The sequence below is a fragment of the Saccostrea cucullata genome, unplaced genomic scaffold (genome assembly GCF_032062105.1).
Source record: "Saccostrea cucullata isolate Sc308-1 unplaced genomic scaffold, CSIRO_AGI_Scuc_v1 ctg2532, whole genome shotgun sequence".
NCBI classification, from domain to species: Eukaryota; Metazoa; Mollusca; class Bivalvia; order Ostreida; family Ostreidae; genus Saccostrea; species Saccostrea cuccullata.
The window spans coordinates 1-19,878 of record NW_026935580.1 but is presented as its reverse complement, the minus strand read 5'-3'; the positions used below and the strand labels follow the sequence as shown (position 1 = coordinate 19,878).

The window sequence follows — 19,878 nt, the reverse complement described above, 5'->3', positions numbered from 1 at the left end:
ACACAGACACACCGATATATTATCTGTTTTACAGTTCAGAATGTCTTCGTTTGCCTTGTAAATCCCCACAGCTTTATATTTTATTTTTTTTAAATTTGAGGATGTAAATTCAACAGTCCTACTATCTATCATAGTGATCATACTCTATAATTCAAACTGCACTTAATGTTACAGAATATATTCAACTAATTATATATTGACAGTGTGACTGTAAGGGTGAGGGCAGATACTTATTTAGTTTTAATTTAGATTGTGCTTGTCAAGCCGCATTTGACATTTGGTGCATCCATGCTCAATGTTCACTCTGTAGAGTTTATTCAAATGTTTAATTTGAATGAATTCACTGCTCGTTAAATTACTTCCCATTAGCTCCATGTGAACATGAGTAAGGATAGCTAATTCAAATTAAATAGAAATGAATTTTGAATGTAGCTTAAACATGTTAAAGAAGCTAAGCACTGTGTGTCCAAAGTATACTGCGGAAAAATTGTGTGGAGCAATGTCCAAGTCACAATCTTCTTTTGCCAAGGTCTTATCATAAGAGCTCGCATTATGGGCAGGGATTTGTGCTGCTGTCTGGACTCGCTATAAATAGATGTTCTCAAAAAGTCTTAATTATTTAATATCATACTTTACTGACAAAAAAGGACAAATATTGCTCAGTTAAATTGCAAAAGAAATTTGTTTAAAAAAATTGAAATAATAGAAAGTTTGCTTTTTTGTTTGATAAGACTGCTGTAATGGTTTAATGTTTGTTTATTTGCCTTAATCATACATTTTTCAGTCATTTCATGGTGCCACCACTTGGGATGGTATTAGCTGCAAATATAGACTTGTACTCAGCACTTATTGCCTTTAAGAAATGAGATCCATTTTGTGCTAACACCTACCGTGACACAGAATCTTGGTTTATGCAGTCTCATAGGAGTAACCTGTCTAAAGCATTTAGCAATGGGATTGGAACCTGCAACGTAAGGTTCAGCTTCTTATTGATACTTTGATTTATAATATTTATTTGATAATTTCACTCATTCACATACTTAGAGATGTTGATATATATTGTTGAATAGCATCAATTTAGACCTTTAATTAGCTAAGTAAACATGTACTGTGAGGTTTTTAAGGTCTCATTCATTTTATATGCCAGATGCATGTTAAGGAACATTACTGCATAAATGTTTTTGTCTTAAATTTGAAGCTTTTTACTAATATAGAGATATGTTAGTTTTAAACCTCTTCAAATTAGGGTAGACCTTTACTTTAAACTCGGCAATGTGAGTGTGTTGTGTGAACTTGTGTTAGCGAGACAGTGTGTTTTGTGAACTTAATTGTGTTAGCCTGACAGTGGGTTGTGTGAATTCTTGTTAGCTTGACAATGTGTTGCGTAAACTCGTGTTAGCGGGACAGCGTGTTGTGTAAAATCGTGTATAAAGTGTAAGTGTGACAGTGTGTTGTGTAAACTCGTGTTAGCTAGACAGAGTGTTGATTGAACTTGTATTAGCGAGACTTCGTGTTGTGTAAACTGGTGTTAGTGAGACTGGGTGCTTGTGTAAACTCGTGTTAGCGAGTTGCGTGTTGTGTAAACTCATGTTAAGGAACCGCGTGTGTGTGTATTCTTATTAACGAGACAGCATGTTGTCTGATTCGTGTAGCGTGACAGTGTGTTGTGTGAACTTGTTATCCTGAAAATTTGTCGTGTGAACTGGTGTTAGAGAGATAGTGTGTTGTGTGAACTCGTGTTAGCAAGATTGCATATTTTGTGAACTCGTGTTAGCCAGACTGCGTGTTATGTGAACTCGTGTTAGCCATATTGCATGTTTTTTGAATTTGTGTTAGCGTGACAGTGTGTTGTGTGAACTCGTGTTAGCCTGACAGTGTGTTAGTAAAATGGATTAGGATGGTGTGTTGTATGAAATGGTATTAGGATGACAGTGTTTTGCAAAGCGTTTCCTGGGCAAAACTTGTGTTAGTGAATAGTGAGACAGCCTGTTTTGAGAATTCGTGTTAGTGTGACAGTGTGTTGTGTGAACTCGTGTTAGCCTGACAGTGTGTTGTGTAAAATATATTAGAATGACAGTGTGTTGTGTGAAATGGTATTAGGATGACAGTGTGTTATCGCAACAGCATTTGGTGCGAACTTGTGTTAGTGAAATGAGACAGCCTGTTTTGTGACTTTGTGTTAGCGTGACAGTGTATTGGGGAAAACCGTGTTAGCATGACAGTGTATTGTGAAAACGCGTGTTATTTGATGGGGTTGGGGAAATCATGTTAGCGTGACAGTGTGTAGTGTGAATTCATCTAAGCGTGACAGTGTGTTGCGTGTATTTGTGTTAGCTAGACAGTGTGTTGTTTAACTCGTGTTAGCGAGACTGCGTGTTGTGTAAAACTTGTGTTAGCGAGACAGCGTGTTGTGTGAACTTGTGTTAGTGAGACAGCGTGTTTGTGAATTCATGTTAGCATGATAGTGTGTTGTGTGAACTCGTGTTAGCCTGTTTTGTTTGTAAAATTTGTTTTTAGCGTGACAGTGTGTTGTGTGTTAGTGTGACAGCGTGTGGGTGCGAACTTGTGTTAGTGCGAAAGTGTTTTTCAGTGTTGTGATGGCGAGCTGTGTGATAGCCTAATGGCGTCTTTTGTTTTGGTAAAGGGAGCTTTTATAAAAGGTTTTGGGCTTTAGCAAGTGGCCCAACCTGGAAGGCCTTATTATAATTGATCAGTTCTCAGATAAAAGGTGAATTACCGGATATTGTCACCATGAAATAGCATTTACAGTTGCAATTACCTAGTTAGTAATCATAAGTTTTTGGGTTTTGGTCAGTTTTAAAATTATGGTGTTCCAATGATGTGAAGTTGCAGTGTGTCAGCATGTTAATTTTCCAACAGCTCCACCCAAAGTTTAAAAAAAACCCCATTTGCCCTGTGTTTACACAAAACAAAATATCATGCAAACACAACTTTAAAAACCCTGTTGAGTGTTAGCTTCACTGCATGTTGGTTATTGGGAATTTTATCACTGACATAATGCTAACATTGTCACCTCGTGCTAGTATGTTTATAAAACCCTCAGCACATTACCCAAAAACCCACTAGTGAAATTATTACTTTGCACTTGTATGTTGTCTTATTAGGGAATAGCATAAATGACTGCCTTGATTGGTGTAAACTTCTTTTAATTGATGAAAGAGTACATTAAAATTTACAAATTAACACAAAAAAAATTGCCAAATTTTATCTCTCAATTTGATAATCTAATTTATAATCTCATGAATTGCACTTTTTATTAGTAAAAGAATTATAGTTTAAAAAATTTTTCAATTTTTTTTGGATAGGTGTGACTACCCCAAAGACTGAATTTTGATACCAAGCATGACCATGATTTGCCAGAAGATCATCTGTTTGGAGGGAATGGAATAAACAGCATAGTAAAAATAAGTCAAGTTTTGGTTTGTGAAGACAATTTTTAAACACACTGTGTATCATTTTTTAATTTTGATTTGACAACATAAATCCACAAATATGAACATATCAATTGCTTCAGTTTTTAAGTGAAACAGTTTTTGAAACAAAAATATATGTACCAGTAATTACATTGGAATAAATGTTATTTTTAAATATAATAATATTTTGTTTGTGTAGCATGTTGACCTTTTTTATTAAGGTCTTCCCTTTCAAAGTTTAGACTTACTTTTTCTAATGTTTTAAGATAGATCCTCTGCTTCAGAAAGGAAAGAAAATCTTGTAATACATGTAGGTGTATTTTTTACAGTATAAGGGTAAAAAAAAATTTTATTTTGGCACATACAACAAATTTAAAAGGCATAAAATGTGAATATTCCAAGGAATTCAGTACATAGGGCATGTACTTTGGTAGTTTTTAAAAAAAATTTTTAAAATTTATTTCCATTTCAATGTCAACTGCAAAACTGTGCCTTTTTGCAATTTATTAGCCCATCTAGCTAAAAGGGCCGGGAAAATTTTTTTAAAAAATTTTTATCCATTATCATCATTGTCTAAAATTTCACAAACCCATTTTCCAGAACCAAAGTGAAACTTGGCACAGAGCATCCTTAGGGGTAGGGGATTAAATTGTTCTTATGCAGGGCAATACCTTCAAAGAGATTTGTTTCTTTAATGCTGTAAATGTATTATATTTAGCTTGTACAATATTTGGTGGAAATTACTTTTAAAAAAAAGTTAGCGAGATATTCTTATTTATGTTTATGTAAAGAATTTTAGCTTTGTACTTGATTTAGTGATTGCTGCTTTCCCCAAAGCCGTTAAAAAGGGAATACACAGCCATATGTAATATGTTTACAATATACCTTTAAAAGAATTTTAAAATTCCTATTGAGGTATCACCAGTTACTAGGGGAAAAGGGGCAAATTCGAAACATACAAAAATTTCTGTGCGTTTATTAAAAAAGTATTGTTCTATTTATAATTGCAACTAATGAAGTTTGGGCCCCATCATTATTGAAATACATTTGGATTTTTTGAATTATTATATAATTTGTTTATTTTATTTACCTAGTTATTTTGGGTATATTAAATGATTTTAAAGCCATTTTTAAGATGGTAATGTAGAAAACATAATGTTTCTGTAGTATGACAGTTTCACAAACATGATATATCCTTTAAAAAACTAATATTAAATTTAAAACTGTTGTGGTACGTTTTCCAAAATTTTTGAGAGAGTACCCTTTAGACCTCATGCTCACACCAAATTAAAGAATTTCCAAGAAGGGTTTCTGAGACAAATCGAAAAAGAGAATGTTACAAAGTTGAAATCAGACAGAAACATTTAATCTTTTGCTTATCGCTGGGAAAGGAAGTTGTTTTTTTCCAAGGCTTCGCTCTAGTTATTCTTTTTTTTTTTGCTCGACTTTTCAGGGTTTTCCAAAGACCCTTGGACTTTTTGTTATAAATTTTCAGGATAGAAAAGCAAAAAAACCGGGTTTAAACCTGTTTTCAGTTTTTTATGATGCCTTTATTTGTGAGTTATTGCCCTTTAATTGAAAATTTTTTAGTCCGTTTCCATGAAAATCTCAAAAATGACATAAGATATTTACACCAAAAATTAAAATTGTGAAAACATTGTAGATGTGCACAACCATAAAATTTAAGCCAATTTTTTAAATTTAGAAACTATAAAAAGGCAAATTTTAGTAATTTTTTTTTTTTTTAATTTTTGCTACTTTTTGTGTAAAACTTTTAAAAAGAAAATAATTTGGTAAGAAATATAGAACAAAAATTGTGGGAAAATTTCGGAAACTTTTTATATTTGATTAAAAAAAAGGGGGCTGGCCCAATTAGGGGTTAATAAATTAATTTTTTTCTGATAGCTAAAAATTTTGGTATATTATTTAAAAAATTTTTTTCTGAAATAATTTCAAACTTATAAAAACTTTATTTGTATAAAAAGAAATAAACTTCCAGCTATATTTAATTGTTTTTCTTATAAAACAAGTACATGTATGTGAGAAACCTTTCAGGAACAAGTTGTCTACTATAGCCAGCCAAGCCTTTTACTGCATACATGTGCACATTTTTAGTTGATGCATCTAAAATATATAGTTTGATTCGTTGTTTATTTGTTTTCTTTTTGTTAAAAAATTTTAAAATGTGATGATGTACACAACAATAATTTGTACCTAGTTTAGAGGATTTTGTGCTTGTTTGAAACAACGCGCGGCATTGTGGGAAATAGGAAGGTACTAAAGACGCGATGTACTAAAAATTTATTTGACCGATTTTAAATTTGTCTGTAAAATTTAAAATTTAATTTTTGTATAGCATATGCCTCAAGTCATAAAGTCTGTACATAAGTAATTTAAAAACCAATTTGCCATTTAATTAAAATTAAAAAAGTCAGGTAAATATCAGGTCTCAGAATCCCGTTTTTAGTGTGACCCTTCGAGTTAAGGCCGGGAAATGTTTCCATGGTTTACAAATGGGAAAAAAGAATGATTTCTGAAGTTTAAATTTTTTACAAAGAATCCGTTTGTAGACATGTACACTATTTAATCTGCAGCTACGAAAGGAAAATTTTTCACTTCTCTAAAAAATTTTCAAACAGAATTATCCCGATTCAAAATTTAAGAATCTTGTGTGAATTGTTTACCAGGAAATTCTACTGTCACATTAACCCAAGGGTCCCCTTTTTCTTGTTTTTGGATTCCCCCGGATAATTGTATCGAGTGATGAAAATGGGGGCGACATCTTAAGTATGATTTTGGGGGGGGTTTTGGAAAAAAGGTTAGAATATTTTTATTGCTTAAAATTTACACTACTATTAATACAGTGACATACATTGATGTTATTTTGAAATACACAGACACCCATATATTATCCGTTTTACAGTTCAGACGCTCTCTGTTTGTAACCTTGGGAAAACCCCACAGCTTTAATTTTTTTCCTTTTAAAATTTTTGGATTAATTTCAACAGTCCAACCCCATCCATCAAGGTGATCATACTTAAAATGTTTAGGTGCGACCGTTGGGGCGAAACGCAGTTATTGACTATCCAAACCTTTACACAGCTTTATTTTATTTCCAAAGGGGAAACGGGGTTGAATTCCAACTTTTCGCAAATTTCCCAAAATCGGAAAAACCCAACCCCCTTTTTGTGACGAAAATATGACGTCAAATAAAAAGTCTTGTAGACTTAAAACGCAAACGATATCTCTGTGGCAAGGATATTGCATAAAAACGTTGTTTGTAATTTTTTTTCAAGTAAGTTGTTGCTATGTTTTTGCCTTCTGGTTGCTATGCACCGCAAAGGATTATGGGATTTTAGAATTTTTTCACGCGGTCAAAAAAAATTTTTTGGAACAATGTGGGAGATTTAACCCCAATTTTCCCCCGTTCGTACACGTTAAATCCATTAGCTCGCTGCGCTCGCTATAATTCAAAATGCCTTAAAGTTACAGAAATATTCAACTAATTATATATTGACAATACTGTAAGGGTGAGGGCAGAAAACTTATTTTGTTTTAATTTTTGATTGTGCTTGTCAAACCCCATTTACATTTTGTGCATCCATGCTCAAATGTTCACACCCAGAAAATTATTCAAATGTTTAATTGAAGAATTCACTGCTCATTAAATTACTTCCCATTAGCCCCCATGTGAAAATGAGTAAGGATAGCTAGTTCAAAAAAAATAAAAAGGAAATTTTAATGTAGCTTAAACATGTTAAAAAAAGCTAAACATGGGGTTAAATATACTGCGGAAAAATTGTGTGGGGAATGTGCAAGTCACAATTTTTTTTCTTTTGCCAAGGTCTTATCATAAGAGCCCCGCATTAGACATGCATTTCCAAATTTGGCGATCCAACCTTACCCCCCAAACTGACTTGACAGTTGTTTCAAAAATTTTAGGGGGGGTGTCAAAATTTGATTTATTTACAAAACAGTTTCCTAAAATTAAACAACGTATTTTTTGTAGCATTTAAGGGCACACAAGGGTATATTTTTTATGAGTTCAGACTTACTAAAATTAAAATGACCTTTCTCTAAAAGTTTTGTTACTTTATTTAAAGATAGAACTCTTCTGGGAAAAAACAATTTAAATCAATCGCGTTAAATAGAAATCCGAGGTTTAAAACAATAGTCAAATTTTTTTCCCGACTCGGTTAAAAATACCATTTCAAAAACAGTTTAAAGTCAATTTAACTTACATGTATAGAGATATGGGGATTATATTTGGGTTTTTAAAAAAGGTGATTTTATTTTAAATTTAGAAAAAGCAAATATTATATTAATTTTTTTTTTAATCTCGAGTTTTATTTTTTTTTTGTTCAAATGTCATACCTAGTACGAGGGTTGTTGGAAATTATTGAGAAAAAAATACATTTACTCCATAAAAATGGAAAATTTTATGAAAAATTTTTTTTCCCTTAAAAAAAGAACGTATAAAACACTTAAGCAAATTTACTAATTCCCACGATAAAAATAAATTTTGGGGGAAGTAATAAATATGCATATGCTATCGACCCGGAAACCACGCTATGTCATTTAACGTTACGTTAGCCGTAGAATGTTTTTGCACGTGAAACGATAGGGAAGCATTTAGTACTCTTCCGTCTTAAATTATTCAAAAAACATTACAAAAATCAAAAATTTCATTTCTTTAGCTATTCTTTAAAAAAGTATGCTGTTGTACCCCAAATCAAAAATTTTCATTTATGGGAAAAGGGCCACTTAAATTACGGGTGCCAATTTAATTCCCCGGGTTAAATACCGTATTATATCAATACTGAAAGAAATAACTATGGCGTTTAGATCTTTTAAATTTAACCCTTTTTTAATTAATTGTAAAAAAAGCATACCAAGGAAAAACAAACCCTAGCACGTTTTTTTCGTTGCTATTGTTTTAGCAGGTTGTTTAGTCTTAAAAAAGTTCTGTATTGGGTACACAAAATTTAAGGTACGCTGGGTGCTCCGCCCTTGACGTCAAAATCCAAATTTTTTTGTTGTTTGCAGATTTCTTACCGCGCTTAATTTTTTAAACCGATTTTGATTAAAATTCTATCAAAATTTGGGAAAATGAATTTTTTAACCAAAGCTGAAAAATTATACACTTAAATGGAAAATTTTTTCATTTTATCCACGAAGAGTTAGAATTTTAGGTTACACATTTTCAATGTCCGATTTTTGATGTCCGGGGAACCCCCTATTCCATTTATATAACATTGTAGAGAAAAAAATTTTTAAAAATTTTTTGGGTCTTATTAATTATTAGTGTATGTCAAACGGAATCCAATTTTTATGAAAGACGTTCATTAAAAAGCAAAATAAACAAAATGTCGCAATAATTTTTTGAACAACCCCGTATATACCTTTATAACCCATAAAAAAACTTTATACGGCCCCTTATTTTCGAAGTAAAAGGTTTCCCAGTTGGGACGTGGCGCTTTAGCTGGAAAAATCTTTTGGGAGGGGGTTTGGCTGCTGTCTGGACCCTTAAAAAACTTTAAAAAATTTAATTATTTAAAATTATACTTTTTCTTTCAAAAAAGGACAAATATTGATCAGTTAAATTGCAAAAGAAATTTGTTTAAAAAAATTGTAATGATAGAAAGTTTGCTTTTTTGTTTTATAAACTGTTACATTTAAAGCTAACATTTAAAGGTTTAATGTTTGTTTATTTGCCTTAATCATACATTTTTAAGTTATTTCATTGCCACCCTTGGGATGGTATTAGCTGCAAATAAAGACTTGAAAAAAGCACTTATTGCCTTTAAGAAATATGAAAATCCATTTTGTGCTAACACTTACCCTAAAACAGAAATTTTTGGGTTTTTGCATTATAGGATAAGGGTTAAAGCATTTACAAGGATTTGGGCCCCCAAGGGTTTTAATTCAGTTTTTATTATACTTTGAATTTTAAAAAATCTATAAAATTTTTTAATTTCACTCATTTACAATTAGAGAGTTTAATATATTGTTGAATAGGATCAAAAAGAAACCCTTTTTTAAATAAAAAAATGACTGTGGGGGTTTTTAAGGTCTCATTCATTTTATATGCCAATGCAGTTAAAGGAAAATTACCCCCCCTAAATGTTTTTGTCTTAAATTTGAAACTTTTTACTTATATAGAGATATGTTAGTGTTAAAACCCTTCAAATTAGGGTAGACCTTTACTTTTAAACTAGCAATTTGAGTGTGTTGTGTGAACTTGTGTTAGCGAGAAGTGTGTTGTATGAATTTGTGTTTAAGGGATGTGTTTTGTGAACTTAATTGGGGTAAACCCAAGGGGTTTTTGTGGAAATTTTTTTTAGCTTACGATGTGTTGCCTAAACTTGGGTTTGGGGCAACGTGTTGTTTAAAATTTTTTATAAAGTGTAAGTGTGACAGGTGGGTTTTGTCCTTTTGTTAGCTAGACAGAGTGTTATTAAATTTTATTTGCGGAAAATTTTGTTTGTGAAACTCGTGTTAGAAAATGGGTTGTTGTGTAAACTTGTGTTAGCGAGACTGCGTGGGTTTTGTAAAATAAAGTTTGCCAAACAGCGTGTTGTGTGAAATTTATTAACGAAAAAGCATGTTGTGTGAAACGTGGAGCCCTGACAGTGTGTTGTGTGAACTTGTTATCCTGAAAATTTGTCGTGTGAACTGGTGTTAGAGAGATAGTGTGTTGTGTGAACTGGTGTTACGAGATTGCATATTGTGTGAATTTGGTTAGCAAGACTGCGTGTTATGTGAAATCGTGTTAGCGATATTGCATTTTTTTTTTAAATTTTTGGAGCGGGGACAGTGGGGTTGTGTGAACTCGTGTTAGCCTGACAGTGTGTTGTGTGAAGTGGTATTAGGATTAAGTGTGTTTTTTAAAATGGTATTAGGATGACAGTGGGTTATCGCAACAGCATTTGGTGCGAACTTGTGTTAGTGAATAGTGAGACAGCCTTTTTTTGGGAAATTTTTTTTTAGCGTGACAGTGTGTTGTGGGGGAACTCGTGTTAGTCTGACAGTGTGTTGTGTGAAATGGTATTAAAATGACAGTTTGTTGTTTGAAAAGGTATTAGGATGACAGTGTGTTATCGCAACAGCATTTGGTGCCAAACTTGTGTTAGTGAATAGTGAGACAGCCTGTTTTGTGACTTTGTGTTAGCGTGACAGTGTATTGTGTAAACCTGTGTTGGGGACAGTGTATTGTGTCCGTTTTGGGGGAGAATTTGGGGTTGTGTAAACTCATGTTAGCCTGACAGTGTGTTGTGTGAATTCATCTAAGCGTGACAGTGTGTTGTGTGTACTTGTGTTAGCTAGAATGGGGTTGAAAAACTCGTATTAGGGGGAGACTGCGGGTTAAAACTTGTGTTAAGGGGAAAAGCGTGTTGTGTGAACTTGTTTTTACAGCGGTGTTTGTAAATTTGTGTTAGCATGATAGTGTGTTGTGTGAACTCGTGTTAGCCTAATATTTTGTTGGGGTGAAAGTTTAGGGGACAGTGTGTTGTGTGTTAGTGTGACAGCGTGTGGTTAAAATTGTGTTAGTGCGAAAGTGTTTTTAGCTCACCTGAGCCAAAAGGTTAAGTAGTTTTCTATTAAAATTTGTCCGTTGTCATCGTCGTTGTAAATTTTTATTTTCATCATTTTTTTCAAAAACCACTGGGCCAATTTTAAAAATTTGGAAAACTACCCTTGGGTAAAGGGGATTTTTAAATTTGTTTTTTTTTTTAAATGGAAGCCACCCCCTTTTCCAAAAGGGGGGTAAAATGAATTTATTAAAAATTAATGGCATTTTTTAAAATCTTCTTCTTCAAAATGTGGGCCAGGACAGATGAAACTTGTATAGGATTACCTTTAGGTAAATGAAAATTCCCAAATTTGTTCAAAACATGACCCCGGGAAGGGTGGGGTAAATGGCCAACCCCAGATTTTACAAGGAAAATAAAATATCTTTAAAAAATTTTTTCTCCAGAACCACTGGGTCAGGAAAGATGAAACTCATGTGGAATCATCCCCAGGAAGGTAGTGTAATTTAAGTTTGTTCAAATCATACCCCTTGGGGAAGGGGGGGGGCCAAAATGGCCAAACCCGAGGGTTTTAAAATAGGAATATATAAAGGGGAAAAACTTTAAAAATCTTTTTTTAAAAACCACTTAGCCAAAGGGGGGACGAAAAATCATGTGGAATCATCCTCAGGAAATTTAAATTCAAGTTTGTTCAAATCATGCCCCCCGGGGGAAGGGTGGGACCAAAATGGCCCACCCAATTTTTACATAGGAATACAACAGAAAAATCTTTAAAATCTTCTTCTCAAGAACCACTGAGCCAGGAAAGATGAAACTCATGTGGAATCACCCCCCAGGAGGTAGATTTAAGTTTGTTCAAATCATGACCCCTGGGCATGGGGGGGGAAAAAGGCTCCCCAACTACATAGGAAAAAGGAAATATCTTTAAAAAATCTTCTTCTCAAGAACCACTGGGTCAGGAAAGATAAAAACTCGTGGAATCATCCTCAGGTAGTGTAGATTCAAGTTTGTTAAAATCATCCCCCGGGAAGGGTGGGGCCAAATACTCCCCAAGTTAAACATAGGAATATAAATAAAAATCTTTAAAATTCTTCTTCAAAAACCCCATGGGCCAGGAAAAATGAAACTCATGTAAAATATCCTCAGGTAGTGTAATTAAAATTTGTTAAATCATGACCACTGGGGAAGGGGGGGGCCCAAAAAATGGCCACCAAGTTTAACATAGGAATATATAATAAAAATTTTTAAAAATCTTCTTACAAACCCAGGGGGCCGGGAAAAAATAAAACTCATGGGGAAATATCTCAGGTAGTGTAATTAAAGTTTGTTCAAATTATGACCCCGGGGAAAGGGAGGGGCCCAAAAATGGCCCCCTTTTTTACATAGGGATTTTGGAGAAACCTTTTAAAATCAAAATTTCTTTTCAAGTACTTCAAAGCTATGTTAATTCAGTCAGTGTCGGGGAACGCTGTGGCCCCTGGGCCTCTTGTTTAGTGTTGTGATGGCGAGTTGTGTGATAGCGTAATGGCGTCTTTTGTGTCGGTAAGATGGCATTTTTTTATGAAAGGTATTGAGCTTTAGCAAGTGGCCCACCCGGGACAAGCCTTATTATAATTGATCAGTTCTCAATATAAAGGAATTGGATTTTTTCCCCCTAAATAGCATTTACAGTTGAAATTTACCTAGAGTAATCATATGATAGGTTTGCCAGTTTTAAAATTATGGTGTTCCAATATGTAAGTTGCATGTTTTGCAGTTAATTTCAAAACTGCCACTCCAATGCAGCTTTAAAAAAACCCCTGCTGTGTTTACACAAAAAAAAATATCATAAACACAACTCTAAACAATCTGTTGAGTGTTAGCTTCACTGCATGTTGGATTCAGGGGCTGGCATATTATCACTATAAATGTAGCACATTGTCACCTCTTGCTAGTATGTTGTCAAAAACTAGCACATTATCCTAAACCCACTAGTGATGATTTTTGCACTTGTATGTTGTCTTATTAGGGGATAGCATAAATGACGCCTTAATTGGTGAAAACCTTTTTTTAATTGATGAAAAGTACATTAAGATTTACAAATTATACACAGAAAATGTGACAATTCATCCCCAAATTTATAATCTAATTTAAAATCTATGAATTGCACTTTTTATTAGAAAAGAATTATAAATTTAAAAAATTTCAATTTCTTTTGGATAGGTTTGACTCATCTGAATACTGAATTTTGATACCAAGCATGATATGATTTGCCAGAAAATCATCTGTTTGGATGTGCATGGAATAAACAGCATAGTGAAAATTGTAATTTTTGGTTTGTGAAGACAATTTTTAAAAACACTGTGTATCATTTTTAAATTTTATTTTACAACATAAATCCAAAATATGAACATATCAAATTTAATAGTTTTTCAAGTGAAATAGTTTTTGTAAAGAAAAACATGTACCAGTAATTACATTGGAATAAATGTTATTTTTAAAATAAAATATTTTGTTTGGTTTGCATGTTACCCTTTATTAAGGTTTCCCCTTTTAAAGTTTATACTTTATACTTATTTAAGTTAAAAGATCCCCTTTTCTTCAGCAGGAATATAAGATTTTAATACATGTATGTGGTTTTTTTTTTTTCAGTAAATGAAAAAAAAAATTTTTATTTTGGCACACACAACTAATTAAAGGCATAAACATGTGTATATTCCAAGGAATTAGTACATAGGGCATGTACATGAGTTTTCTAAAACAAGATTGAAAGATGTCCAAGATTTCAATGTCAATTGCAAAACTGTGCCGTTGATACTTATTTATCAAAACTTTGTACTCTATGTTTATCAAATAGTGTAGAAGATGAAAGTCACTTTTTGCTTATTGACATCATATTCAAATCTAAGAGCAAGCTTTTTTACCAGTTCAATTTAATCCAACTTCATTTGATAAAATATGTCAATTTAGACAAAATTAAGTTTCTTTTTTTTAAATTTCCCAAGGCATATTGGAAAATTATATATTCAGCATATACTTACAGACAATCTATTATTTAAGAAACCAATGCGAATATCTTTATTATTGAATGTTATATTGTTAAAGTGACATATAGGCCCCATGGGCCGGGGTTTTAATTTAAATAATGATATTTGTTGAAAATGTTGTAATTGTACATAACACATGTCACTTAAAAAACCATTTATTACTTACTTACTTTCTTACTTTTTGGCCCATCTGAGCTAAAGGAACCAGTAATTTTTTTAAAAACATAATTCTATCCATTATCATCATTGTCTAAAATTTCACAATGTCATTTTCCAGAACCAAAATGAAACTTGGCACAGAGCATCCTTAGTGTAGGGGATTCAAATTGTTCTTATGCAGGGCAATACCTTCAAAGAGATTTGTTTCTTTAATGCTTAAATTATTATATTTAGCTTGTACAATATTTGGTGGAAATTCACTTTTGAAAAGTTAGCAAAATTTCCATTTATGTTTATGTACAAGAATTTTGTTTTCTTGATTTAGTGATTGCTGCATTCCGCCAAAGCCGCTAAAAAAAAGGATATGGAAATAAGAAAAATTCAATCTCAACGTCCATTAAACAAATATACAAAATAAGAGCAGAGCACACACAGACCCCCGACATCAGAGGGGGATCAGGTGCCATGGAGGAGTGAGCATCCCCGCTACCGGCACACCCGCCGTGTGCTCGTTGTCATAATCAGGATATAAGGGGAAAAACCCGTTAATTAGTGTATAAATACATGAAAGGACTAACAATTGTATGAAAAAGTGACATTTCATTCAATGATAAATTGTATTTGCTACAAGGTCATTGTATCGACCATAAAATTTTACGAAATGAACTTAAACGAAGCTTATTTTCTTGTTTCATCAACTTGCTTGTAAAAAGTTTACCCTTTTAAAGAAATTTTTAAACGTAGAGCATGCTCTTGCATATCAATCAATGAGATAAAATACTCCGTATGCAGGTGATGAAGGTATATTGCTGATATGTAAGGGAAGTTGACAATAGAAAAGTTAAAGTATCACGTTTATCATATAGCTTGGTTGTTAGATTACCATTAGTGTCTTTTTCAAGTAAAATATCCAAGTATGAAGCAGAAGTGTCGGACTTGTGGTATTTTTATTTAAGTTACCAGGATATATTGTGTTACGTAGGAATGAAAATTATCATTATTAATAGACAATACGCCCGTAACAAATGTCGAGTTGAAGGCCACAGCAAGTGTTTTCTTCTTTTCACGAAAAGATTTTGCATAAATTCTGTTTCATATGAATATAAAAAAGTTGTAATAAAGTGCAATTTGTACCCAGGGGATTTAATAGATTGTTGGAATACCTGGTCCCAAAAAACCAATAGATATTGTCAATCAAAACTCAAGCATCTTTTGAGTAACTTCAGAGTATTTATGTGTGCAATCAGAATCTGTTTTAACAAAATAATTTTTCAAATGACCAATGACGAGGAAAGTAAACTTACGATTCCCATTTTGGAAAACAGTGTCAATGAATCAAAAAGCCTGGATTTTAATTTGTGTGGGAATTGTTGAGTATAAATTTAAAATTTTTTTTATGCTGTTGTTTTTTTAAAAGTTGTGATTTCAAATTGTCCAAAAGTTCTTTAGAATTTTTAAGTATCCACATCTGATTTACACCACTTCTTGAATATATAGCTGTACAGTACTCTTGAATTTTTTCCCTTTCACTTCTGTAATATTTTAGTGAGAAAAACACAGCCATATGCAATATGAATATGTTCAAATATATTTTAGAAATTTTAACTCCTATTGAGGACCCCCAGTTGTAGTAAAGTTAAATTCAAAACATACACAACACATTTCTGTGGTTTTTTTAAAATATTGTTTCATGATTGCAACTAAAGAAAAATTGTTCATCATTATTGTGAATACATTTGGATTTTTTAATTATTATATAATTTGTTTATTTTATTTACCTAGTTATATTGTATTTTAAATGATTTTAAAGCCATTTTTAAGATGGTAATGTAGCAAAACACTTAAATGATTCGAGATGACACGTTTCACAAACATAATTGCTAGTGTTGGCAAGAGTACCCTTAAAGGGTTTACCGTCAACGTTGCCAGTATCGGTTAGAAAACGCTATTCGGGTTTTTAAGAAATTAATTTACATAGTAAAGGCATAGGAAAAGATTTGCCAAACTAAAATTGACAAACCCGATATATCCATATCAAAAGTCATAATATTGGAAGTTAAAATGTTGTGGATACGATTTCAAAAATGCTGTTAGAGAGAGTACCCTTAAAACCTATGCTACACCAAATTAAAGAATTCAAGTAAAGGGTTTTTGAGACAAATCAAAAAGAGGTTAGCAAAGTTGACAATCTAGACAGAAACATTTAATCTTTTGCTTATCGCTAGGAGGAAACCCATTTGTTGTTTGCAACGAGCTTTTCTCAGTTTTTTCATACCGATTATTTGAAGGAATATTGATCAACCTTTAAATTTTGTCAAAAGGTTTTATATGGTCGATATAACGCATTTGAAAAAAAAAATTTTTTTTTTCAAAGTGCGTTAGCTTTTCCCAAATTTTAACGCACTTTGAAATTTTTTTTTTAAAGTGGTTTTTTAAAGGCGTTTAAAACTGCGATAACGCTGTTCCATTTACCACCAATGTAATTTGTTTAATGAAATTTGTTTTCGCTGCATTAAATTAGCCTTTATTAATTATATGAATATGTTTTGGCTTATATAGATTAATCTTTTGGAAAACAAAACAAAAAAATTTCCCCTTTTACCACTTTATCACTTAAATCACGGAGTTTAAATATGGCGAGGGATGTGAAAAACCCCGTTTGGCTTAGAAACCTAATTCATCAGTATTTTATTTTTACAGCTACTTTTGCAATAAAAAGCGTTTACATCAAAAACACAATTATGGGTCTAAAATAATTTCTTAATAAATGTACATTTCAACTGCACAGGTTTGATACGTGTTTCTGATCTGATAATTTTTTGATGACGTGCGTGATTTATTGGAGAATAATGTTTTATTTCTTTGATCTTGGCAATAATCGTAGTAGAAATAAGCAATTTAACCTTTGCCTTAATTAAAAACTACCTAGATTGTGTAAAACTGACCCAGATTGTGTAAAATTGCCCCAGATTGTGTAAAACTGAGCCAGACTGTGTACCTCTTTGACGTATCCCTGTTTCCCTATCTCGGAGGAGATGTTAAGTTCCCTGACCTCCTCACACGTTAACAGAGGATGGCAGCTCTTATTCGTACAGCCCGAAATATCCGGCTTACAGTTCGGTTTACATTTTTCGCTCTTCCACCGCACTCCCAAGTAACAAGAAATCCAGGCCCTCGTCCGGGAACGAATTGCCTTTTTCTTGGACAACTGTAGAGCCAGCATAGACGGAATGTTTCTTGATATATAACAGACGGAAAGATACAGAAGGATAGTCCAGAGGAATAAGTACCGAATACAGGGAGACTTGGTTTACAAATCATTGGAAACAAGCCTCTACCGACCTCATACAACGAAACAACAAAGTTATTTTGGAAACCAAACCTACAAAAAGGAAAAAGAAAGTGATTCATTATCTTTTTTCTCAACCAGAAGCAAAAACGATGTACCCCCTCCCCCGCGTAACCAAAATCTAAAAAGCAAAGAAAATAACAACATATTTAAATTTAATAAAACCTAAATTAACAAAAATAAAAGATTACAGTATAGTTACATCCTCATCTGCCTTTGATTCAACTACAGTTATACACTACAGACAGACAGACAGACAATGCCTCTAGTACCCCGAGAGAGGTATAAAATGATTTCCCTGTGTATAAATAAGGTCTTTAAACCAAGGTCCTAAAAGATAATATGTGACCTTCCTTCTAGATGTTTAGTAATAGACTTTGTATGTTGTCATTGGAATTGATTTCTTTTGTATAACCCTTTTTTTGAATAATTTTGTTTTATTTCCTACATACCAATTGCAATCAGCAATTATTTGAAATCTTTCAGATGCGAAATTATTCGACTGACTTTACTCAACTTCAACTTGAAGATCTTAACACATAGATTTTGATACATCTTGTATTCCCTCACCTCCAACAAAAATAATGAAATTTCAAAAAAAATATTCTTATAAATAAAGTTGATAAGTAATTTGAATATTTAAAAAAATTATATGTATAAAATTGGAAAATGTTTCAAAAGAGCGAGAGAAAAAATACAATCAAGGAAAATAACATTTTCTAAACTGAATAAACTAGGTGTTACTTTAGAGTGCTGGGGTTTGTGGCCATTTTTAGACCATTTTGATCTCCCTTAAAGAAGAGCTCCATATAAGATATACAAAAATGATCACATTTTAAAACTAAAATGTATGGATTTTTTCTTTGCCAAATGATAGACAGCTTAAAATATCATATCTAAATGCTTAAATTAAAAAGGGTCGAAGCACACTGAAAATTTGCTTTTTTACACAGAGCCATTAAAAAATAAGAAAAGAAATGAATGAGAAAACCAAAAGAAATGTAAAAGAATTGTAAATCGTAATGCATCTATACATGCATATTTTTAACCAAACATAAAAAAAATAATTTAACAAAAAATACAAAATACCCAAATCAAAACAAATAGGTTGTAAACATATTAAATGGATATTAACTGGTTGATTATCTCATCTTATTGTGTATTATCCATTACAGGTATTCTTACCCGAGGGGGGAGTCCAGGAGTTGCAGGCAGGTGCACGGACAGATCGCTAAAGACTGTCGTCACATAACAGGTCTACACCTTAATAAACCACAAAAAGGAAAACAAGATCCTACGATGTAATTTTTTACTTTTTATAGTATTTCTTGATAAGATACGAGACTTATCGGTACACGCTGGTATCATCCTGAATCCACACTTGGGCGCCATCACCAGATGTTCAGCCATTCACCATAACGGATCGAGAGATGCGCACCTTAAGCGAGAAATGTCCATTGATCAGCTTTAACGCAATACAGGGTATAACCGGAAGTTAGATAACGGGAAGTAATACCGGCCGTCCGGAGCAGGGGGTTAGCTTTATTTCTATTAGTAAATATGTATATAAAAAGGAAATAGTTTTCACAAATTACTGTAGCCGTAAAAAATTCGTTAAAATTATCTTTAAAAAGGTTAAAAAGAAACCACAAACATAGAAATATATATATACAGTAGAAGTACTTTTTTCTGCGTGGTATTAATTTACGCTATGTACGCGGTCACAAATTTTCCGCGGAAATTTGTCCAAGCGTTCTGAATATAAATTTAAGGCATATAGTGACAGTCTAGGAATCGGTAATTTTCTACAGCGGATTAAATAGAAATTGCGATTCGCGGAATTATAACCCCGTGGAAAAAAGTACGTCAAGTATATAAAAACTAAGTAAATATTAAATAACAAGATCCTGCATTCATGAAATAGAAAAAATATTAATTTAAAATACTTTATTTTGAAATAAATCAAATTGTCAATTAATATGTTTAAAAGACGTTGACAGAACAAGTCGTGCCAAATGCGAATATTTTCAAATGTATATAAGTCATATTCAGTTTGTGAATTTATTTTTTATTAAGAATAATTTTTGAGCAAAAATATTCCCTGATTAAATAAAATGTGGTTTTATTGGGGTTCCAACTCAAACAATAACAAAATGTTTTTGTGAAACACAGTCACGATGCCCTCATATGAGTTTTTGGAGAAGGTTAAACGTTCTCAAATGCAAGTCAAACTCTAAGGTTAGAAATACTCCCAAACCGGTACTACTTTTTATTTTGTTTTCCCCCCGTAATTTGCCCTTTTTTATTTTGTTCATTCTATTTTTTCTTTTAAAAATTTTTTTTTATTACTTTCTGTATTTTTTTTCCTTATGTAAATT

General features: G+C 32.5%; 1 pseudogene; it reads right to left on the bottom strand.

The window, feature by feature from the left end:
* LOC134243344 (protein O-mannose kinase-like) overlaps positions 1 to 18,270 on the bottom strand; it is a 28,077-nt pseudogene extending 9,807 nt beyond the window's left edge.
* Between the last annotated feature and the right edge of the window lie 1,608 nt (positions 18,271 to 19,878).